The following is a 19,807-nucleotide window of genomic DNA, read 5'->3' as shown; positions in this document are numbered from 1 at the left end:
TTTGTGCTCCCTGGGATGCTAGCGGGGGATGCAACATGTTAACCATCAGATGAACCAAGCCAAATGTAAACACTAAGACATTCCTAGACAGAAGTAATCTGTGGGTTCCTTCAATTCCTCACTGAATCGGGATGGTGTGTAGCTGTGATATACAAGGCACAAGCTCCTTCATCTGTCCTGGCTGACCTGAGAATAAGTGGGTCATCACAGGGTGGCCAATGGGACTCAGTAGTTAGCACTGCTTCCTCACAGCTCGAGGGACGTGGCTTCGATTCCACGCTCATATGTCTGCCTGCGTGGAGTTTGCACTTCTCCCCGTGTCTGGGTAGGTTTCCTCCGGGTGCTCCAGTTTCCTCCCACAGTCCAAAGATGCGCAGGTTAGGTGGATTGGCCATGCTAAATTGTCCGTAGCATCCAGGGATGTGTAGGCTAGGGTGGGTTAGCCATGGGAAATGTGGGGTTACGGGGTTGCAGTGGGTCTGGGTAGGCTGCTCTTCGCAGAGTTGGTGTGGACTTGATGGACCAAATGGCCTGCTTCCACACCACAGGAATTCTATGACCTACTTTAGAGCAAAGAAAATCAAGCTGGGTTTCTGCTCCTAATTGATGCCACCAGTCCCACTGCTTGAACTAGCCTCAGTACTACATTCAGTAAAAACAGCAATTGCTTTGGTGATAATATCCGACAGAGAATTAACAACAATCCATTGCCTCAGTTAATAAAGAAGGAACAGCCACTTGAGTGAACTATCAGAGAACGGTCAACATTTTCAAAGCCAGAGAATTCAGGCGAGGCATAGGGAATAGGAACTAGAGGAAGTGGAAACGAAATGCTGCCTTTGAGTGGAGGCTAAGTTCATTCTACCAATTTTATTCAGCAATAGTTTGTAGCTGCCCACTTCCTTTCATGTCGAAAACATTCCAATTGCATTTTACACGTAGAAACAGTGAGGAAGAAAAGACAGACGATAGGAATGAAATCAAACATTTGATAAAACATTTTGGTTTTGATAAGATTTTTAAGGCTCGAGAGAGAAGTGCAGAAAGATGGAGTCAGAACAGTTATAGTGCAGGAAAATGTTGCATCAGATCATTGGTCCTTTTGCAGTTGGTTGATGGATTAATATCGGCTGGGACATCAGGGAGAGGGTGGGGGAGACTAGGGGACAATGGGGCATGTAGTGCTCATTGTTGCCGTTAAAGGATGAGAGATAATGTACAGTGTCAATGGTGAATGTTACTGAACGAATAATCCAGAGGCCCACGCTGATGTTGTGGGTCAGGGGTTCAAATCACACCACAGCAGCTGGTGGAGTATGAATTCAGTTAATAAAATCTGGAATTGAATCCTAAGCTCAGTAATGGTAATCATAAAACCACTATTGGGAAGTGCCACCCTAAAGTGTTCTTTAGGAAAGGGAATCTCTCGTCTTTACCTGGTCTGGCCTACGTGTGACTCCAGACCCACAGCAACAGGATTGACTCAGAAATGGCAGTAGCAAGTCACTCAGTTCAAGGGTAATTAAAATTGGGCAACTTGCCAGTGATGCCCTCAAACTCATACCAAGTGACGTTGTTGAAATTGTACTCAATGTTGGTGAGTTTTCTTCTGGAGTACTGTGTCCAGTTCCGGTCACCCTGCGTTAGGAAGGATATTATTAAGGTGGAGAGAGTTCAGAAGACAATTATCAGGATGTTGCTGGGAAGGGAGGGTTTGAGTTATAGAGAGTGGCCGGGACTTTTTTCACTGGAGTGAGGGGTGACCTTATAGGGTTTTATAAAATCATGAAGGGTATAGATAAGGTGAATGGCAGGTGTTTATGCCCTAGGGTGGGAGATTTCAAGACAAGGGAGCATATTTTTAAGGTGAAAGGAGAAAGATTTAAAAAAGACACGAGGGGCAATATTTTTGAACTTCCAGAGGAATTAGTGTATGGGGGTATACTTACAACGTCATTGAGTCATGGAATCAAGAGATGTACAGCACGGAAACAGACCCTTCAGTCCAATTCGTCCATGTTGACCAGATGTCCTAAATTTTCTGAAGAAGGGTCTAGGCCCGAAACATCAGCTTTCCTGCTCCTCTGATGCTGCTTGGCCTGCTGTGTTCATCCAGCTCTACCCCTTGTTACCCTAAATTAATCTAGTCCCATTTGCCAGCATTTGGCCCATATCCCTCTAAACCCTTCCTATTCATGTACCCATCCAGATGCCTTTTAAATGTTGTAATTGTACCAGCCTCCACCACTTTCTCTGGCAGCTCATTCCATACATGTAACACTCTCTGTATTAAAATGCTGCCCCTTAGGTCCCCTTTAATGCTTTCACCTTAAACTTATGCTCTGTAGTTTTGGACTCCCTTACGCTTGGGAAAAAATAACTTTAAAAGACATTTAGATAAGCACATGAATAAAAAATGTTTGGAGGGATATGTGCCAAATGCAGGCAAGTGGGACTATTTTAGTTTGAAATTATGGTTAGCATAGGCTGGTTAGATCAAGGGATCTGTTTCCACGTTATATATCTCTATGACTCTAAGTGATCTTTTACCTGAGGGGGTAGACAGACCTCAATTTAATATCTGATCTGAAAGACATCACCTCCAGCAATGCAGCCCTCCCTCATACTATGATGAAGTGCATGCTTTGATAATCTACTCAAGTATCAGGAATGGGATTTGAAACCACGTCCTTTGACTCACAGGTGTGCGTGCTCCCCACTGGACCACAGTCAATAGTCTCAATGCTTATGTCCTATCACTTTGTAGCTGTGCACTGCTATTCTAATGCGGTGCACATGTATCATATCCTGTTGTGCAATCTACTGGAGAACAGATGATTCAGATCTAATATGCTTTCCAACCTGGCTGTTGAAGATTCTGGGTGACTGCCTGCAGTAACACAAATGATTCTGAGGACAGAAAAACAAGCACAACTAGTTTAGACCCTGACTATTTTTCCCACTGTTGAATGGCAGACAGATCCTAATTTTCTAGTATATTACAAACATACAGCATTGTGTAGGCAGTGTGATGGAGAACAGCATGTGTTCCTGAGGTACATATCTCCACAGATCCAAATGCAATTGATGCAGAAAATGAATAAAATTGAAGGTGTGTGCATATTTATTTTGGAGAATGATGGAATAATTCAAACATTTGTTCTCCTCTTGTTCAAATTCCAACTTAATTTTGAAAGTTATAGCTTACAGGATATTGAAGTTTTGAAACACTCTGAATCAGGTGTCAAAATACCATCAGGTTCATCATACCTACCTGATAAACAATGTTGCTACTAATGCCACAAGGAAGGTCATGAAGACCTTCTGAGGTGTAGCATTATTAGAAATATTTCCCGTTGTATGCAACATTACCAGGGTAAAAGGACATAAAATCATCGGGCATGGGTTGATGCAGTTCTTCTATTCTCTGTCTAAGGTCAACTCCACAGCTTCATGACCTCCACCACAGATAGGGCAAGGAAGCAGGTCTCAAACCCAACCCAGTCGGAATGCGGATTTTTTTTTGTTTCTGTAGTTTCCAGTAGTTTTATTATATGTATAGAAGTTGCTGTTAAATGAGTAAAATCTAATCCTGCACCATAAGCTTCAGCTTCTTCAGCTTCTTCTGGGAAACCTTTTTCTTCTGAACAACTTCCTCCTCTGGTTTTTGAAAAATCTGCTCCTTCTTAGTGAGGATCATCTCATCTCACTGGTATAGTGAGCTCATATATGAATTGGTACGACCATGGGCATGGTAAGTCGGCCAGCACATCTTAGGAGCCTTGTTCACTTGGATGTGCTCAATCACTAGACAATCCACATCCAGAACCTTGAATTCAGCATTGCTGCCTGCCTTTTCTAGCACGTACTCTGTGCTCTTTTCAGGTCAACGATGTTGTGTCCATTAGCTTGAGCACACCTGCCAACTCCACCGTTGTAGTGTCGGAAAGGGACACACTGCCTCTTGATCACAACATCCTTCAGGAACTTTGAGACAGTAAGAACTGCAGATGCTGGAGTCTGAGATAACACGGTGTGGAGCTGGAGGACACTGCAGGCCAGGCAGCATCAGAGGAGCAGGAAAGCTGACGTTTCGGGTCGGGACACAGAAAGGTCCCAACCCGAAAGGTTAGCTTTCCTGCTTCAGGAAAGTTGTTGCTTTGTGGATATAGATGCCTTTGATGGTCTGGGCAGACTCAGAGTATACTTGAAGTGTGCTTGCAAGTTCAAACCCCTTGCCATGCATGATTTGGTGGGGTTCTCTTGGTCAGATGAATGGCAGACCATTTCCAGGGAACTCCAGGAATTCTGATTGTTAACCCAGTGCTGTTGGCACATCCGATATCCAGTCAACTACCCTCCAAAAGGAGAGACATGTTGATGTAGCAACATATATTTTTGAATGCATGTTGTAGTTTGGAGCTGTGGAATGATGGAAGAGGCTCCAATGTTTTTTCTATTCTCTTACTCTTACTGCCTGCCATTGACAAGTGTTGCAACTTTGACCCTCAAACTGCTTGTCTGAGATACGAATACACCTTCATTGGTCTCAAGTCTTGGAGTGGGCTTTAACCCAGAACTTCTGGTTCAGAGATGGGACATGACCACAGTGTAACAAGATCGCCAGAATTAATATTAACAGCAAGAAAATGTAGAATATGAAATCTGCGTTTTCTTAAAACCAACATTTCACCGATTTAACAGATTTTAATTAATTCCTGCTTTGCCGTATTTAAGGTTGGAAATGAGTTACTATAGAAATTAACATTGTCACACAATTTTATAATAAACAGATTAATGTATCTGTTAAAATAGCGGGCCGAGAAACCTGGTACAATCATTATACTCACTTATATCACACAATGTAACTTCCAAATATCAATGTGGTTGCTTTCAATTGTTATATGCATGGATCAAATAATTTGCTTGCCTTTGTCTTCAGAAGAAACATTATTTGGATGTCTAGACAGAGTCTCCATTGCAAACACTTCCTGTTTTTCCCCTCCACACTCCCTCTGGTCAAACATTGATTCTGCAATTGGTTGCTCATCAGGAGTATGTGGTGCACAAAGCAGCATCATGTACACTGAAATGCAGATGGTCTCTCCATTCAAGCCTGATTGTAACGCCTCTTATCCCTTCCCATTTACTCCATTGACCAAGATTTTGGGGTCAGCTGTGAAATGGTTTTGCTCAGCCCTGACCTTGAAGAAAGTTGCTCAGAAGACCTAGCAATCCCTCTTGCAGATTTTATCTTTCTCAATGTTACTATCAGTTGTCCCAAAGGGAAAATAATGTGCTGTTCTTACCCCGTCTTTCCTACAGGTGACTCCAGGCCCACAGCATTAAATGTGGTTGCCTCTTAACTGCCCTCTGGGTAATTAGGGGAGGACTGTAAATGTTAGCCTAGCTAGCGATGCCCACATCTCACAAACAATTTTTGTTAAGACAATGGTATTCTGATGCAAATTCTATGGGAGTGCAGACATCTGTTACCAGTGCTATTATTAAGCAAAGCAGCCAATCACATTGAAGAATCCCCACCAACAGCAAACAAGAAATAAAAGAAAGTAATTATCCTTCACCTTAGTGGTTTGGCAAGATTGGGACAAAAACATGCAATTAAACTTGAAGCTGAAATGTCATTATATATATTTATTATGCCAAAATGTATGGAATTTTTAAAAATAACAATTGAGAAATAAGACATTCCACTAACATTGCATTCATTTTCAGGGTCAGAGGGGTTAGCCATGTATAATTATGAGGTTAAAAAATTTCAGATGCGTCGAATTCAACTAGACATACACATTTTTAATGGTGAGATCAGAGTATAAAAAGCAGAATTCACATCGATTCAAGGGATTTTTAGAGGTTGCCACCTGAAGAGAATTCATCAGCAAACCTATGGAGGAGCAAGCAAGCTCTGACAGTCACTCCTGGGTTTCCAAGTTTAATTGCACACGTACAGAAGCCAGGCTTTGCTGTCAGTTTCATAGAGAACACTGACAGTTTTGCCGTCATTACAACCACAAAATCCATGTCATTATGTTCCAAAAGAATAATGGACATAGCACATGCTCTGTCAGCCTCTATTAATTAAATAATGTACCAACAGGACAGCCTCATCTGTCAGCCTCCCGGGTACAGCATGTGACATTTTCTTCTCAAGCACAAACATGTTATCGTTGTTTAGATAGATCCAAAAGGTGAACTAGTTTCAAAACTTGAGCCAAAAATTCAATAAATCTCACAAATGAGCACATTTTCATAACAGATGATAGAATCTGAGGAGAAATTGCAAGCTTAGTAACCATTCAGATTAGGAACTTTGCAGAAGCTCCTACAACCTGCTAAATGGATTAAAAGCCTTAAAAGCCTCTTGAGGTTCATTAATTAGGAAAATATGCTGTAAAGCTCCTTCTGTCCCATACAAAATACTAAGAAGGTTTAATGAAGGAAAGAAAAACACACCCACTTCAGAGAGTGATAAATAAATCCACTGTGTTTACTTATCCATGTTTTGGATGCTTTAACTGTGTTCCTTGACTATTATTTGGCTGGCATTTACAAGAAAAGAAAAAAAACTGTTAAACAGAGTTGTTGAATTGGTTTGTATGCATTTTATTTAATCAATTTTCAGTATTAATAGCAAACAGAAAGCTTGCTTAGCCATACAAACAAATTGTCAGCTTATACTGTTCCATCGGCATTATATAATCTATATTGGGGAAACCATAAAATACAGGAGCACAAGAAACAGGAACAGGAGTAGATCATTTGACCCATTGAGCCTGTTACCAATCATTATGATCATGAATTACTTTGGATTTCGACTCCACTTTCCTGCATCCTCCCCATATCTCTTATATTGGAGCTATTACTTGGGAGCATCGAAAGATATGTGATGGGGACTTAAAATTGAAAGCTAACTTAGCTATGAGATAATTAATTAAAAAACATATTACTATTAAATATTCTGGAAACAGATCCACTATATTGCTAATTTATGGAAGTCAAATTCTGTTGTTTAAAGAGTTAATCGTAGCTGTTATCTATGGCCTTCTTTAGCCTTCAATTGCTTCTCACTACAATGCAGATATTTCTAATCAACTTGTTCTGGCATGTATTTCCATAGTAGGTAGAACTTGAACATGGATCCAAAGGCGAGGATCATTCCAATGTGCCACACGATTCCCTTGCAGGGATTTGAACTGATTATGGCCTGATTGTTTTACATGGACAAGTCACTGCAGTGATCATTAAGATATTTTTAATCAACATGTTCGAATATGTTCTGATAGACATCTGGAGCAAGTGAGAATTGAACCCACTCCCTGCAGTGTAAGTCCAGCTTGAGGGCACAGTCACCCTAGCATTCATTTTATTTGAGTGCTAAGTCTAGTTAGCTTGAAAGCTGCTAGAGGATGTCAAATGCACCTGATTTTGAAAGATTGCAGTCAATCAAGGCTCATGCACATGGCTGGAAGGTACAGGTAATACAATTACACCTCACTACCGGAAATCTGTTGCCAGCTTTATAAAACTCTTCTGTATTGAAACAGCAACATAGAATCAGGGCCCAGCTGGTAGAAAATGCAATCTCTGCAACGTAAATGACAATTGACAGCAAACCAATAACAAATGAAAGCTTTGAAAAGTCAAGAGAAATTTAGCAACAAGTATGTGCAGTACGAAAGGTCAAACACTACAACAAAGGTGCATTTATAAATTACAAGACGGCGGAGTTTAGCAAAATAAACTGGGAACAACAATAATTATAGACATAATGTGTGTGTGACAAATATTCTTTTTTTTAATGGATTGCCTCTTTTAAGAGGCAGAAGGGCAAAAGTCCTATCATTTGCTCTACATTGTAAGAAATAATTGGAAGTGATTGTTACAAACGTTGTGTCACATGATGGGTGTTACTTAGTAGTCTCAGCCAATGTGATGGACTGATTACTGACAGGAGCACTGAAAGTGAGCGATCAGAGATAATATCAAGGAGATGTTTATGAAATTTTATTTTCTGTTCAGATCCCTGAATTAAATGAAAAGCTAAAAATAATCAAAGCATTAAATTTAAACTCAAGCTAAAAACCAACTTAAGAAATAGATTGTCTCTGATTCAATCATGTAGTCCAGATGACCGCACACAGGACAGAAGTGTACAAACAAAGTGCATAGACTGCCCTTTCCTATATTTGCATTTTATTTAATTAGGTTTATATAATTTGAAGATAATTTACTTTTAACAAACACACATCGCTTGTTATTGTCTATCTAACATATACTTCAGCAATCATGCTCTGTTTTGCAGATAATTAAAGAATTTTATTTTTCAGCAGTGAGCTTGATCTATTATGTATTTATTTCATTGACCAAATACCTTTACCTTGCGGGATAGAATGAACTTAATTCAGATAACAATGTGAACTTCCTGGAGTTATGTACAATATAAATATTAATGAGCATTTCAAGCGTAACATGTAGGTCACTCACTTCTAACCTCCCTCATGGCAGAATATAAATGCCAATTCATATTTGACATCACAGCTGTAAAGATCGTATCATTTATTTCACTACATTTTTGACTGTAGACTGAATTGGGAAAATAACTGCTTTGAAAAAACAAGCATTTTTTCAAAACAAGTAACCCGATGCTCATTGTCAGTACTGTTTACACAGCTGCTGGTTCAAGCAGTAGTAGCTGGTTTGCAGATGAGTTGGATCCAAGGGCTGTGTACAAACGGAAATTCAATTGGCAACAAATAGCTGATAGGTCTGTGAACTAGTGACCATTTATCGATAACAAAGGCCTTTTGCCTGCCAGCAACAGTGTGGTTGGTTCCCAGGTTGCTGAATAACTTAGGGCTACGATCAAGATAGGGACAAGCAATCACATCTTTGCAAGGTCAAGAGATTTCTGTTCTCTACAGTAAAAAAAATCCACCTTAAGCCTGAAGAAACCAACTTATTCTCCTATTAGACGTTGCCATAAAGTTGTGACTTTTAATTAACAAGTCAGAGACTTTTATAAGCATGAACCAGCTGCCCTGTACCTTCTGCAAAAACGTGAAACCATCCAGACAAGGAAGATCAAGGAGCAGCATTCTGACCAGAGTGGCAATCACCTAGCAGTATTAACACTGGAGTGTTGATTCAGAGACCCAGTTAATGCTCTGGGGACCCAGTTGCAAATCCTGCCACACCAAATGGTGGAATTTAAGTTCAGTTTTTAAAAAATCTGGAATCCATTGCTGATTGTCAGGGAAAATTGTATCTGGTTCACTCATGTCCTTTAGGCAAGGAAATCTGCCATCCTTACCTGGTCTGGCCTACATGTGACTCCAGACCCACTCTTAACTGCCATCCGGGCAATAATTGCTGACCCAGCCAGTGATGCCAACATCCCATGAATGAATAATAAAATAAAAACAAGAATCATCTCAACATATCCTGAAAACAGAAATTACTGAACTGTCTTTCCTGCCACACATGAGCCCTATGGTTTTTTCCCTATCTATGGCTGTGTGTATGTGGGTATAAAGGGGAATTTATAGGATGATTAGAGTTGTAACAAGTGTGTTATATTCCAACAATTCGTCATTGCTTACCACTACCTACAGTATTTATTTGTAATAAATAGTGATTCTTCTTAATGACAGAAATGTGGTCCATTCTTTCTATCAACCTGGGTCCAAAAGACTGGGAATTCTGCAGACATTTTAAAATCTTTTACTTCTGTGACAGCTCCAGGAATAGTGCGGCCTAATCTTTCATGCACTACCCCAGCGAGGCTTAACACAACGTTGCAAATAATATTCTTGAAATACATTAGTAACACCTAGAATGATGTACCATCCAATTTGTTCTTGTCTCAATATACTTTACAGAATGTACAATTTATCACAGCAAGTCAATTTGTGGTGTTTCTCAAAATGAGAAAAATATCATCTTTAGACATACATGAATGAAAGCAATGCACAGTTAGGAGGGAACAAAAGCCTCCATTAGGAATCAAGTTGAGGTAGTGTTTATGGGCTGATTAAGCTTTATGTTTGTTGATTTAGCAGGCATAGCATATTGTCATCAAAACTCTGGCTTGATACTGCTGTTTTGGAACTTCTTGTTATAGTCCAGAATAAAAGCAGTCCATTATACAACCAGAGCTAACCTTCATACATTCTTATGAGCATTTATTTACAGTTACATATTAAAAGGGAGGTGATGGCCTAGCAATATTATCGCTGGACTGTTAATCCAGAGACCCAAGTAATGCTCTGGAGACCTGGGTTCAAATCCTGCCATGGCAGATAGTGGAATTTGAATTCAATAAATATCTGGAATTAAGAATCTAATGATGACCATGAATTGTCAGGAAAAACCTGGTCACTAATATCTGGTTCACTAATATCCATTAGGGAAGGAAACTGCCGTCCTTACCTGGTCTGGCCTATATGTGACTCCAGACCCACAGCAAATGTGGTTGACTAATAACTGCCCTCTAGGCAATTAGGGATGGGCAGCCAATGAACAAAGGTGAAGTCAATATATTTTTATAGGACCAGGAAGATATTTTCGAACCAAGCTGTTCAGAGATGTTATTACTCACCTCTGAAGTAGTTGGGATTTGAATGCATGTCTCCTGACTCAGAGCTAGGGACATACCACTGCACCACAAGAGCTCTTACGGGAGCAGGAATGAATCACCCTAAGGTTCTTGAGTAGATTTGGAGCTCGAGTTGTGGATGCTGTGGTTGGTTCGCTTGCCGAACTGGTTCGTTAGTTCATCCACAAGGATAAGGAGAACCATCAGTTTGATTGGGGCAACATCAGGATCCTAGGACAGGCCAAACAGAGACAAGCACGGGAATTTCTAGAGGCTTGGTTCTCCACCAAGAAGGCCATCAATAAACATGTAGAATTAGGCCCTATATATACACCGCTGCGAAGAAATACCAGAAATGAGGCCATCAACTCCAACAGACCCCAGAGTTCAAATACCAGGCGGGAAAAGACAACAATGCTTCATCGGACGCTGCACTAATGATGTTACCCAGCAGGGTAATGAAACGTCTGCAAACTAACGAACCAGCTCGGTGAGCCAACCAACTACAGCAATGAATCATCAGATAATGCTCACCAGCAGCAATTACTAAAGATAACATTTCTCTGAGATATATGGTGTCTATATTTACACCATAAAAAGAAATTTGCTTGTTATGATGCTCTGTTCAAAATTTCAGTCAGATATTTCTGGTCTATTATTAGTGACTAATTTTAATAGTACTACCTGCAACCACAATGAAGGCTTTTTGCTTGATTAACTAATCTACAAAAACATAAGCATAAACTTGAACTGACTCTCAGTTGGGCGGATTTAATTCCCCAGATGTGGGGGGCATGGGTCAAGCTGGCAGATGAGGTTCCTATACAATTGGGTGGAAAGGCCAGGATGGGAGCCTCTTTGCTTTCCTAACTTGCCCTGATTAAATCTAGGGCATGAATGCCTGTGGACACCCCTATTGCCCCAAAGCCAATTGAGTCCCTTAAGTGGCCACTTAAGAATCACGTAAGGGCCTCACCGTGCCCCTGTTGGTATTTAACCATTGGCAGGAGGTGCACAACGTGGGTAAGCTGCCAGGCAAATCCTGGTGGGTTTTTCTGCAGACAGTTGTTGGAGGTTCCCTACTTATTGTCTAACTCATGCCCAATGGAGTAACACATCACAGGCAAATGTCATCTGTAGGTGAAGACTCCCACCTGCCCATCCATCTCAATCCCCCATCTCTCCTTTGCCAGGACCTACCTGACTGGTCTGCATAAGCCCCCACTTGCCTACGTTCTGCCCAGGTTCCTGTGGTGACCCTGTCACTTGGGCCCATTGTAGTACTGGCAATGACCACTGGTCCCAGTGGCACTGTCAGTACTGGAGAGGTATGGGGTTTCTGATTGGCCAGAAACTCTCTCTTTGCCAGGACAAGTACAATCGGGATCCCAAAGTCAAACTGGTAAATGCTGGTTGGCACAAAATCAGACTGGGAAGGCTCAAAATGACCACAACCATTGGCTTTGCAGCTTGCATTTGCACCAAATATCAGTGGTTTGAAACTGCCCAGCTTTAATTCCAAGGTTAAAGAAATGTTACTACATACTATTCAACAATTTGTGCCTGCACTCACTCATTACATGACCATTATTACTTACTTCCAATCTCCTGTGCTTTTTTCTCCTATACCCTATTATTTCTATCCAAATAATCTTCCAATGTCCTCTTGAATGCCCCAGTTGAACCAGCTCCACCATATTTCCAGGCAGTATAATCCTTAACTAACTGCTCGTTGTGTGAAAAAGCATTCCCTCACTTTACCCTTGCTTTTGTAGATCACTTTCAATCTATGCCCTCTTGTTCTTATTTCTTTTACAAACAGGAACAGCATCTCCCTCTACGTTCTATCCAGCCCACTCATGTTTTTGAAAACCTCAAACAAATCTCCCCTCAGCCTCCTTCTCTCTAGAGAAAACAGTCCCATCTTCTTCAACATCTAGTGTTCTTCATCCAACCATTTCGTAAACCGCTTCTGCACTCGCTCCAATGTGTTCACATCCTTCCTATAATGTGGTGCCCAGAACTGTACAGAAGGTCATCTGTTAAAAATGCACCAAGTGCTGTCTTTTTTCTGCTATTCATCTAGAGAGTCTTTGTATGGGACCAGTTGTGGATTGTAGAATCAGACCAACTGACTGAGATTTATGAGACAGGAACAGGAAACACCCAGCTGGACAGACAACATCTCTGGAGCAAACAGAGAAGCTGGTGGTTTCATGCTTCACCAGAAACTGTCTGTTTCTGCTTTCAGATTTCCAACCCCTGCATTTTTTGGTTTTGTTGACTTGGGTTATACTCGAATAAACTGTTCTTGCACCAGAATGATGTGCCCCTTGCTCATGACCAGCGGAAGTATTTTTGAAATGCTGATCAACATCATAAGCAATTTTGCCTTGAAGTGAAGTGAAGATATTATTAATGATGGGTTTTCAATGTTGCGGTTGAATGAAGCGCTAAAGATATGAATGCCCAGGTTAATTAATAAAGGATGAAATATCGAGGAAACATTATCACAACTCATTTCCCTCTAAGTGACTCACTGCCTTGCCTTTACATTATTACTCAGTCAAAACCTGGATTCTTCTAAACCACCCCCTGCACAATCATTGGCACTGTGAGAACACCAGCACCACAAGGGGTTAGCCTGCTATCAACATTTCAGAGCAATTAAGGACAGGTGGTGTTATTGCCCACATCCTAAAGGCAAATGAAAAGAAATAAAATACATATTTCACTGCAGTAGGATTCATACAATTTAACGTGGATTTATAACTCTGTGGGACTGATGAATTCCAAAGTCCAACGACACTGTTTGATTTATTTTTTGGTAACCAACTGTGTATCCAGTGTATCTGCAGAGAGCACACTTGGAAGGAAATCAGAAAGAATATGCAGCCTGCTGGCCTAAATCCACACTGTCGTTTTAGTAAAAGTTCAATCACAGTGTTACTAACAACCCAGGCTAGTCAACAGCCTTGAATAAATTTACTTGTGTTCTTAACAACAAAAACACGCTACTCCTGGCTCTTTCATGCATGAACACCAAAACTGACTGAGCACTCTCATTACACTAATTCATCATTGTAATTAGCCATAATCATAGCCATCCTGTTGGAATGAAAATGGAAAACTGGTAGCTTCACTACAAAGTATTTGAATATGAACCTCGTCAACCGAAAAATGAAGTGAAGCAGACTCTGAATAGTTGCTGTGAAAACATCTTTTCAACTCAGCAATGTAGCTGGTGTGCAAGCTTAACTTTACTCCAGTATCAATACTTTACCTCACTGATCATCATGCAATTCTTTTGCTGTTCAAGGGAGCTCATTCCTTGATTAAGTTGTGTGTTTGTTGATGATTGTCTTGTGTTCAGCCCTATTTGAGACCCCTCTGACAATGAAGCAGCCCTATGCTCATACGCAGCATGCGATCACATGGACTCTACTCAGACATGCAGTGACATTGCCCCATTTCCAAAATCCTGGGGATTACTATAGCTCTGCCAGAAGCTGAGATGGACCAGCCCTCAAAACACTGTGACGACAAGGGCAACTCAGAGGATAGGAGTTCTGCAGCAAGTAACTCACCTCCTGGGGGAAGGGGATGGCCGAGTTGTATTTTCGCTGAACTATTAATCCAGAAACCCAGGTGATGTTCCGGGGACCGGGGTTCAAATCCTGTCACAGCAGATGGTAGAATTTAAATTCAATTGAAAGATACCCCAGAATTAAGAGTCTAATGAGACCATTGTCAATTGTCAGGAAAATCCCAACTGGTTCATGAATACCCTTGAGGGGTAACTGTCACCTTTACCTGATCTGGCTGACATATGACTCCAATGTGGATGACTCTTAACTGCCCTCTGGGCAATAAATGCTGCCCGAATCAGGGATGCCCACATCCCGGAAATAAATTTAAAAGATTCCCCAGAGCCTGTCCATCGTACGGAAGGCACAAGTGATGGAAGGAATGTAAATGGAATATCCACTAATTGCCTGGATGAATGTACCTCCAACAACACTCAAGAAGATCAACACTGTTCAGGACAAAGCAGGTTGCTTGATAGGCATAGCATCCAACAACGTCAGTGCACAGTGGCAGCAATGTGTACCATATGCAAGATGCATTGCATATGCTTTGCTAACACTTTCCAAACGAATGGCATCCATTACCTTGAAGGACCCCTCCACATTGCTTACCATGCTGTCTTGGAACAATGTTGCCCTTCTTTCAACTGTTATTGGGTCAAAATGCTGGAAGTCCCTTCCTAACAGCACTTTGGGTGTATCGATAGCACAGGGATGACAGTGGTTCAAAACAGCAGATCCTCATCATCTTCTCAAGGGCTGTTAGTGATCACTTTTTGAATGACACTCACAATCCAGAAATGAATAAAATAAATTTGCATCTCGTTAACTTTTTACAACATTTTTCCACAGGAAAATTACTGGTATTTTGTTTGATCCTAAAGCAAAAATATATTATTCCTTAATTTCACTGCAATCTGCCTGGGAGATACTTTAATCTATTTAAACACGTCGGAAATCTGTTGAAGTTTAATTCACACTCGTTGTAGAATGATCCATGTGAACTTTTGTGTAATGTAACAAGACACGTATTGTGAATGACATTTTAACAAGCGGACATTGATCATACAGCAGAAAATCCATTGTGTTATTTTCATTTTGTAACAAAAGGAATGTCATAGTCATTTTTTTTATGTATGTGCAGGCCTGTAAGCCTGTTTTAATTTCAATAATGATCTTTTATAAGTAAAGTATCTCCTGTCTATCCTTCAGGGGGCTGTGGGTGATAATCTCAGGTAAGAGAAACGGGGGGCAGTGTCCTTAAAGTCGTGGTTCCACAAGTCTGCAGTAGGTTACCTATTAATGTTGTAGCAGAGGTCCCTCTCATTTTTGGTGTCTTTCAATTAATTGGAAAGCAAGTTGCATGGAATGTGCATTGAATTCAGGCTTACAACTGATTCTACAAGCAGAATAGAGAGCAAATTTGTTTTGAGAATGTGTGATAAATGTAAAATCCTAAAAAATGGTGTTAGTTTTGTTAATTGGATTTCTGATCAAACTGGAAAGAAAATATCCATCTTCAATATTGTACTGGCCTTATAAGAAAGCTCTGTGCGTGATTCCATTCTGGTGTGATGATCACTGACTACAGAAAAGCCACCTTTTAAGATTTTTTTTTAAAAGAAGGATCTTATCTTGGAAGGAAGTAGGAGGAAGAATATCTCCTCTTGACATCTGTGGTTACTTCATCCCACCCACATCATTGCCACCACAAAACAGCACACATCGAAGGTAAGAACAGCTGCACCAGCAAGTCAGAATGCACAGTTTGCACAACTGTCTGCAGTGTTTATTAGGCCATCGTAAAGTATACAGCTCTTGTGAAATGGCATACAAAGCAATTTAACAATATTGGGAATAGTACTGAAGAAAGGAGTTAATCAGGAACAGGGCTCATTACTTAAAATAACAGCAGAGCCCATTTTTTTTCTGACGCACTGAAATAGCTCACTCTGCAGCAGCTTTGATCTCTATGAAGGATACATTTCCAGAAATTCTGGGGCAATACTTTACCCTCCATTATTCAGAGAAGAAAAGAACCTTTCAGCAAATATATTCATTTATTTCATGACTTTTCTGGCTTTATGACTCCACAAAGTGATTGTTATCGTTAATTCCATTTAAATCACTGTCATTACGGAAAATGATTCCGCACTGCACTGTTCTAAATTAGCACACAAGATTCACAGCTTCAAAATACACCATGTAGTTACACAGACACAGAGGGAGTGAGGCAGTATTCTTTTTAACTGCTGGAGTGGAATCATTTTCAGACTTAATAACAGTGGTATAATTAGCTTCAAGGTAAATGTACGCACTCATTCTCTAAAAGTCATGCCACGGGGGTATGATACTATCCAGAGGCAATGATTTAGAACTCGCAATTGTCACCTGTTGCAATTTTTTTAAACTCTATAATTTGCTTTGCTTGCTTTTAAGAGGCTGAAAACTTGGGAATAAAATGCAGTGAGGGTAAAAGTGTTAGTTTTTATAGAATTATAGAGTTGTACTGCATGCAAACAGACCCTTTGGTCCACGCCTACCATAATCCCAAACTAAACTAGTCCCACCTGCCTGTGCTTGGCCCATATGCCTCCAAACATTTCTTATTCATGTACTTATCCAAATGCCTCTTAAACGTTGTAACTGTACCCACACCCACCACTTCCTCTGGAAGTTCATTCCAAATGCCAACCACTCTCTGTGTAAAAAAAATTGCCTATTATGTCTTTTTTAAATCTTTTGCTTTTTACCTTAAAAATATACCCCCTAGTCTTCAAATTCCCCACCCAAGGGAAAAGATACCTGCCATTCACCCTATCTATACCCTTCATTATTTTATAAGCCTCTACAAGGTCATCTCTCAACCTCTTATACTCTAGTGAAACATGTCCCAGCCTATCCAGCCTCTCCTTATAACTCATACCGTCCATTCCTGGCAACATCCTGGTAAATCTCTTCTGAACACTCTCCAGCTTAATAATGTCCTTCCTATAACAGGGAGACCAGAACCGGACAAAGTACTCCAGAAGAGGCCTCACCAGCGTCCTGTACAACCTCAACATAAAGTCCCAACTCCGATACTCAAAGGTTGGAGCAATGAAGGTGACCTTTTGACCTCAAGACAGTCCGCTATCCCTGTTTTCAGCAACCTCAAGACCTATATGTCTTAGTAAAATCACCCAGCTGAAAGGACCCATCAACCCAAACTCAAAATAATAGCTAGGAGGTCAAGAGCCCCAATATTAGGGTGATTCCATTAAAACTCACTTGATTCATCATTCTTCACTGAAGCCAACAACTGGGGTAGGTCAAGAGATTTAGCTTTAGAATGTATAGGTATCTTTTAACTGGGTTTGCAGTAATTTTGCCTCTTGCTATCTGATTATAGTGCCATTGGTAGCAGACAGATTGTAGGCTTGCACCATCCAACATACATTCTGAGAGGAATGCAGAACGGTGGGCTTAAAATAAGGACAGGAGGTGGAATGTAGGAGAAGGTAATTTAGCCTCTCAAGCCTGTTCTGCCATCAATACCTATCTCCATTTACCCATCTTGGTTCCACATTCCTTAACACCCTTACCTAATTGTGCCAGTCATGGCTCAGTTGGCAATACTCTCTTTTCCAAGTCAGGGGATTGTGGTTTCACATCTCATTCCAGAGGCTTGAACACATAATCAAGACTGGCACTGCTAGTGCTGTGGTGAGGGAATGTTGCCCTGTCTGTTGAGTAACCATCAGATCTGACATTGAACAGAAGCCCTTCAATCTGCTCAGCTAGATGGAAAAGATCAATGGCCTATGTTGAAGAGGAGGGAAGTTCATCCCAGTGTCCTACTCAATATTCATTCTTCAACCAACACCTGAAAATCAGATGGCCTGGTCATCACTAGAAGTTGCTGGAGAAACTCAGCAGGTCTGGCAACATCTGTGCAGAGAAAGCAGACACAAGGTTTTGAGTTCACTGAAATGCAGTGGGAGGGAAATGAAAAGGAAAAGCCTCTATGGATACATAGTGACTTGGGTGACTCGTCCTTAGAAATAGAAGCTCAACTTCATTAATGTACTGCTACTTCATATCACCATCTGTCTGATCGACTATTATTGTAACTATAGCTACAAGAGTCAATTTGCATAGGCTACCTGTCCCTGGCACCACACCGGTCTAAGTGAGTGCTACGCTTTCCCTGACGCCCAGTGCAGTTTAAAATCTGTCACTGTTCAGGACCGACAAAGGTCCACCCCTGTGACTGACTTGGAAGGACAGGCCTGACTGATGAGTGACCAGATTTCTGTACAGCTTTCTGACGGACTTACTGCAAGGCCCAAGCTGGGTTGCACTGGAACTACAGGACTGACCATGGTCCCCCACAATCTGACTGTAATGATACACAATCCCTGACTTTGACGACACAAGCAATTGACCGACTGTGTCCAAGCCCTAGCCAAGACTTCCTGACTGAAGACAGTCTACTTAGACTTTGAGACATGGCCATTTGGTTGAGGCACGTGCAGTGTGTTTGCCATGTGAGCAGGTGGCACATTCTGAAGGTTTGATACTGACATAGCACTGTGCCACTCAGCAACATGCCCACCCTCTTGACTTATCATTGTTGGAAACTATGACAAGTTGCCTCAATTTGTGTCTGTGTTAAATGACGAAGTAAGACAGAAGTACAGTGAGCTGTTAAGTTCTGAATGAGGCAGCAAAACACAAAAAGGCAAGTCAAGGCAGAGATGTTGTGAGTATCCAAGTAGGCATAAAGTGAATCACTTCAAAAAGAGCAAGTTAAGAGCCCTGAGTCTTACCCTGCTCCCATCCATGAGATGGATGCCCATCCCCGCCCACAAACAGCCTGGCAGAACTATTACAGTGCAAGGTGTTGGTACAGTCTAAAGGACAGTGTTGGAATGGAGAGCTATATCATAAACAGGAACAAAAACAGAAGTTGCTGGAAAAACTCAGCAGCTCTGGCAGCATCTGTGAAGGACAAAAACAGAGTTAACGTTTCGGGTCCAGCGACCTTTCCTCAGAACGGAGCGATGTTATAAATGTGTGTTCAATTTTGAATCTTTGTGGATAATGGAGGTTTGTTTTTGACGTAGGTGGTTTCTACCCATGGAGTGTGCCCTGAGATGTTGGAGTCTTCTGGCCAAGGTGGAGTCCCAGAGGAGTGAATGGTGAGATGGAACTACCAGGTATCTGCACTGACTTCTGTTGTGAATCTGGTTTCTTTCCACTGTGTGGGAGAATAGAAAACTGCATATAATAAGGCAAGAAAAGGTTAACAATGAGATGTTAATGCATGCGAACGAGCCTTTTGCAACTCACTGACATGCCCGTTTTACCTTTCAAATCTTGGGTGCAAAATCAGACTCAGTTTTCTTGATGTTGCGAATCCCATTTTTCCAATCTTGCCATATTTTCCCAACTGACTCAATGTCACATACACCATTCAGGGGTAGTGTTTGTTACATTGGCAGTAACACCTGAAATAACTAGTGGTATTGTCGCTAGATTAATAATCCAGAGACATAGGTAATGTTCTGTGGTCTTGGCTTCAAATCCTGCAGATGGTAGAATGTAGGTGACACAGTAGCAA

At 41.1% G+C, this 19,807-nt stretch overlaps 1 pseudogene; it reads right to left on the bottom strand.

Moving 5' to 3' along the window:
* Positions 1 to 3,586: 3,586 nt before the first annotated feature.
* Positions 3,587 to 4,287, bottom strand: LOC109914431 (annotated as a pseudogene).
* Between the last annotated feature and the right edge of the window lie 15,520 nt (positions 4,288 to 19,807).

The sequence above is a fragment of the Rhincodon typus genome, chromosome 27 (genome assembly GCF_021869965.1).
Source record: "Rhincodon typus isolate 14 chromosome 27, sRhiTyp1.1, whole genome shotgun sequence".
NCBI classification, from domain to species: domain Eukaryota; kingdom Metazoa; phylum Chordata; class Chondrichthyes; order Orectolobiformes; family Rhincodontidae; genus Rhincodon; species Rhincodon typus.
This window is presented reverse-complemented; position numbering and strand designations above follow the sequence as displayed.